Source organism: Pteropus alecto, unplaced genomic scaffold, assembly GCF_000325575.1.
Source record: "Pteropus alecto unplaced genomic scaffold, ASM32557v1 scaffold86, whole genome shotgun sequence".
NCBI classification, from domain to species: Eukaryota; Metazoa; Chordata; class Mammalia; order Chiroptera; family Pteropodidae; genus Pteropus; species Pteropus alecto.
Window position 1 is genome coordinate 2,721,495 of NW_006442109.1, and position 5,582 is coordinate 2,727,076.

The window sequence follows — 5,582 nt, forward strand, 5'->3', positions numbered from 1 at the left end:
TTCTATTCCTTCCTTGACTGTTTTGCTGCTTTTGCTGTTTGTCTGCAGATCTTCTCTTCACCATCATTTTTGAAGTCTGCCTCCTTTTCCTTCAAATTGCAACTTAAGTGCCACTCCTTCCAAGAAGCCTTCCCTGACCTCCCAGGTTAAAATGGCCACCCAGTGGCTTTACCACACCAACCTATTTGAATTCTCTGCATGGCACTAATCACTATCTAAGAGATAGTTAATAGATTTGGTTCTGGGACTTTTACCTGACTTTACCTGGTGGAAGGGGAGCAGGGACATTGCCTGCCATGTTCACCTGGAACAAGTGCCTGGCATGTAGCAGGTGCTGAATAAATATTTGTTGAAAACATGGAGTTTGCGTACTGTCTTTACTACTTACTACTTGTGAGACCTTGGGAAAGTTACTTAACCTCACCATGCCTTGGTTTCTTAACTTGTAAATAGGAGTAGCATAGCCCTTTTCCCAGCTGGCAGGGTGGAGGCCGCACAATGCCTGGAGTTACTGTGAAAAACATGAACCAACAGGAGCTCGTCAGAGCTCTGGCAGCTTCCTCAAAAAGTCCGGGAAGCTTAAAGCCCCTCAATGGGTGTACATTGTCAAGCTGGCCAAGCATAAAGAGCATGCTCCCTACGATGAGAATTGTTTCTGCACACAAGCTGCTTCCACAGCACAGCTCCTGTACCTCCAGGGTGGCACTGGGGCTGGCTCATGACCAGCATCTATGGAGGATGACAGAGAAATGGTGTCATGCCCAGCCACTTCAGCAGAGGCTACAAGAGTGTGGCCTGCTGGGTTCTCTAAGCCTTGGGTGGGGGCGGGGCTGAAAATGGTGGAAAAAGGCCAGGACGGGGGCCGCAAACTGACACCTCAGGGACAGAGGGACCCAGACAGAATTGCTGGACAGGTGGCAGCTGCCAACAAGAAGTATTAGAACAAATGATGCTGGGTTAATAAATTGCCTCATTCGTAAAAAAATAAAATAAAATAAAATAATAAATAAATAAATAAATAAGACTAATATACTGCCTAATTTCAGGAACTGTTAAAAGGATTAGACATGATAATCTTTGTACAGTCTTAGAGTGCCTGGCGCATGGTGGGCACTCAACAAACATTAGCTATAATCATTATCAATACCTTAACCCATTAGCACTTGATGACCTCCCAATACATACAAATTTCCCAGCTTAGCTGGGTCCTGAATAAATGGAGACAAATCCAAACTACAGACAGAGCAGGACAGGCAAAGGGAAGGCACCATGGGGAAGCACACTGGGAGGAAGAAATGTCACAGAAAAGCTCATGGAAGCAGGCCGGGAAAGTCACACTTTCTCTTTCTCAGATAAAAGCTACTCTTTTCAGAAGGGTTCTTTCCTTCTCTTCCCACTCTCCTCCTGTTCCTGACAACCCCATGGAACAGAGCCTGGCCCGATACGTGTCACCGAGCAGCAGAGGCCAGAAGTCAGTGTGATACTCTATAGACAGCAGTCCTAGGCCCCAACCTGAGCTGCTGCACTACCTTGCCTGACATTAGGGACAAGTGTCAGTTCACTTCTAGTTGTGCTACCTAAAAACCAAGCAGGCAAAAATGTCTGAGAAGTCACATTACTTAAGAGGAGAAAGCTCGGTCTCCTTTGGTTGTGACCACAGTTCAGTACAGGCACAAGCTTGTAACACTGTTAATCCCCTATCAGGGAAATGAAGCCACTGTGTCCTGGGACTTGGCATTTCCAGGAGAAGGTTTACCTAGCTACCCAAAGGAATGGGACACCAATTTTCACAAGGAAAAGAGAATGTGTGCTCCTCCAGACCAGAGATTCTGTCATACCCTCTCCCCACCCCCTACTCCAGCAGCGGCGGAACCGCAGCTGCTCTCCTCCCGCAACTAGCTAGAAGCTTTGAACCCCCCATCAAGACCTAGCTGATGCTCTCAGGTCCTGATCCACAGACACCACCTAGAATTTCAGTGAACAGTGTGGGGGACATTCCGGTGGCCCTGAGGTCCAGCACTCGTTCTTTATTATTGCCAGGTAAATGTCATGTTTAGTAATAATATCAATTCTCCAGATCAATCTGATTTTCCCATCAAGTTGTGATTCTTACTTTGTTTACATTTGGGGCTGTCCTTCCCCACCCCAGAGATCAACCCCCAGCTGGAGACCAAACAGCTCTCTACCTACCAACTATAGAGAGAGGAAAAGGCTGTGGACCTCAGCAAGCTCTCACAGCTTAGCCTGCCCTGGCGTTGCGAGGTCTCCAGAGTTGTTATAAAAAGCACCCCCGATGCCTTCCAGATGCTCTGGCTCTGGTAGTAAAAGACATGGAGGTTTGTCAGGTCTTATTTGGGTTCCCTCATAAGCCTACGACCGAGATTCGGGTGCAAGTGTTTATTTGGAGGTGACCAGAATTCACAGTGACAGAGCTAAAAACTGAGACTGGGAATGGAGGCAAGCCAATTAAGAGGCATAAATGAGAACATATCACTGCAGGTAGCTGGGGGGTCCATCCCATTGGGACCCTTTTAGAGACTGTGAAGAACCCACCTCAGAATTAATTGGTTTTGTGGGTGAGGAAGCTGGGGAATTTACCTACTAACTCCTGTTCCTTATTGACTGAGGGTTGTTCCTGAGTGTTAACCACCCCCCAGCACTGTCCCCAGCAAGCACTGCCAGAGAATGTTCTGAAGCAGAGAGCCTAGGATGCCATCGGGCCTATAAGGACTTGCCCATGGGCGACGTTCAAGGCGGACCAAGAGAATTTGAGCCAGGCTGGACAACAACTCCTACACCGGGCTTTCTAATAACCAGTAATGAGCTTCTTAGAACAATGCCCCATGGGTAGAGATGTTTTAGAACAACTATTCAAATTTGTCATAACTTCCTAGAAACTCTTTCAACCCTTAAATAGACATGGTTATATAAATCAGCCTCTCATGATTTCTTCAACAGGAAGATTTATAAACATGAAGCAAAGCCTTCTTCAATAGTGGCCCAAGTCCTATGCTCCTCCGAATTGTGATTAGGACCCACAGAGCTTGGAGTACACTTTGCTTAGGGCACTTTGGGAGGAGGTCAGATCGCACCAGTTTTCCATTAAGACCAAGCAGGAAAAGAGATAGAGTAGCCTGCTTTACAAAGCTTTGAAGTTCAGATTAAAAGCACAGTAGGGAGGCACACACCCTTTCCCCAACTATTGGGGTAAAGTGAGCTCAGGAACTGGTGGAATAAACTGTATCCTAATGAGAAAAAATAATCTCTGCTCCCAAGTGCCTCTCCACCCACCCATCTGGACATGCCTATTCTCACAGGCCCTGGGCAGGAACAGGCTTACTTTGAACAACAGAATCATATCAGGGAAAGTTTTCCTGGAATTCAGCCATGGAAAAATTCACCCAACTACCATTTGATACCTGGATCCATGGCGCTCCCACCCCTTCAGGCACTCTGTAACCCCTATAGAGTCTTTGGATAATATCCTGCTTCAACTAAACACTACGTTGATCTTTGCCAGCAAAGAAGAATTTTCCACAGGCATTGCTGACTCTGTTACACTTTCAAAAGCGGCAGGTGATTGGGCATGGAAGGTGCTAAAAAAGATGGAAAAGTCTCCTTACTCTTGGGCTGTGACCCAAATTGAAGGTCAACTTGTTATCAAAGAGATATGACAAAGTCAAGGAATTTTCTACAACTTATAGTCTAAAATAAAAATTCACCCAGGCAATGGCAAGAGAGTCACAGGATGGACAACTAGGAAGTCAAGAGTCCTGTATTCTGGTTGACTCTCTTCTAATTTTGTGGCCTCAGATGACTCATTTGGCCTGTTTACACCTGTAAAATGATAGGTCAGTCAGAGATAGCAAACAGAGTCAGCTCCTAGAACAGTGCCCCTGTCCGGAAAATAGAGATTCAGCAACCAAAACAGTGCCCTTGCCCCTAGAACAGTGCTATTCATATAACAGGGACTCGATGCAAGGTGGCTAAATAAATGGATGTGGCAAACATGTCACTGCTCGTGGCAGACATTGCCAATCAATTGTGATAGCTTTTCATACTGAAACTGTATGTAGTATCAAAATCTTAGCATAACTTTCCAGACAGGCAAACCAATCTACTGGCCTGCATGTATGAAATTGTATCTATTTGCCACACCCAGAAGGACTCTGGGATTTTTTTCACATTGAACTTTTGTAGTAAAGGAAACACTGCAGGGTAGACTATTTGTCACTCAGAGGAGATAAAGGTAACATGACTGAACATTTTAATCTGGTCTGCGTAAGAATCTGGATTATTATCATTCTGACTAGTATAGGAAATATGTTTGATATGTGAAGACCCCATAAGATCAGGCCACTAGGAGTCTTTGTGGGCAAATATACACATTTAGATCCCTGTGGAAGACATCCAATTTCTCATCCCGACCATGTAGAAGAAAACCAGCTTCAAGGCAAATCCCCACCCCAGCAATTAGACACCTCAGATCAGTGCTAACTCTAGAATTATCCGATGTCTGGGATCTGGTTCATCCTCTGGGTGTCATGCTCTACCACCAGCTTCATAAAGATGAAATATTGTATTAGGCAGGGTTCTCCAGAAAAATAGAACCAACGAGATATTATATACAGAGAGATATTTGTTATATGGAACTGGTTAATGTGACTATGAAGGCTGAGAAGTCCATTGATCTGTCATCTGCAAGCTAAAGACCTAGAAAAGCTTTTTGTGTAGTTTAAAAGTCTGAGAGCTGGATAACCAATGGTGAAATTACAGACAGACTCTGAAGGCCTGTGTACCAGAGCAGAAGATTGAGGTTCCAGCTCAAGCAGTCAGGGAGGGAGTGGGAAGGAGGGAGGCAGGGAGAGGTGGAGGGAGAGAGGGCACAAGCGAGCATACAAATGATTCCTTCCTCCACCATTTTGTTTTATTTGGCTCTCAGATGATTGGATGGTATCCACCTGAATTCTGTAAACACTGTCACAGACACAGCCAGAAATAATGTGTAACCAGATATCTGAGCATCTTGTGATTTAGTCAAGTTGACACATAAAATTAACTATCACAGATATCAAGGATAGCAATGAAATTTTGGAAAAAGAAGTCACAGAAAGAGAACAGAGAGTAAGGTGGGGAGAGGAAATTTTCAGTACAGACCCGTCAGTATTTTTAATAGTGCTCCCAATGCTCAAACAACTGCTCTGCCAGTGCTCCCCACACCCTCAAGGACTGTTTTACTAGGGGAACAGGGACCAAATGCAACTCTTGGTGATCTACTGGCTTTACATAATACTGTTTTCTTGACAACGTAAGTTTCCTCTGGAAAGGAAACATGAGACAAAATGCTAACTTTCCCAATCCATTTAAATAAAGATATTTTTAACAAAAGAAAACTCTTTGTCAGCATCATTTTGACCAGAGAATTGTTCCTATCTGTGGCAGACAGAGCTTATTGCTCCCCAAAGCTTTTGCTCTCCTCCACAGTGTAGAGTTATTCTTGGGAAGTGGCTGCCCAGCCAAGGTCTGCAGTCAAAGAACTTGTTATAAAGGCAGAGGGTCTTCAATTAATGCTTACCCAGTTC

At 44.8% G+C, this 5,582-nt stretch overlaps 1 pseudogene; it reads left to right on the forward strand.

Moving 5' to 3' along the window:
* Positions 1-498: 498 nt before the first annotated feature.
* On the forward strand, positions 499-941 carry LOC102897787 (annotated as a pseudogene).
* Positions 942-5,582: the final 4,641 nt, after the last annotated feature.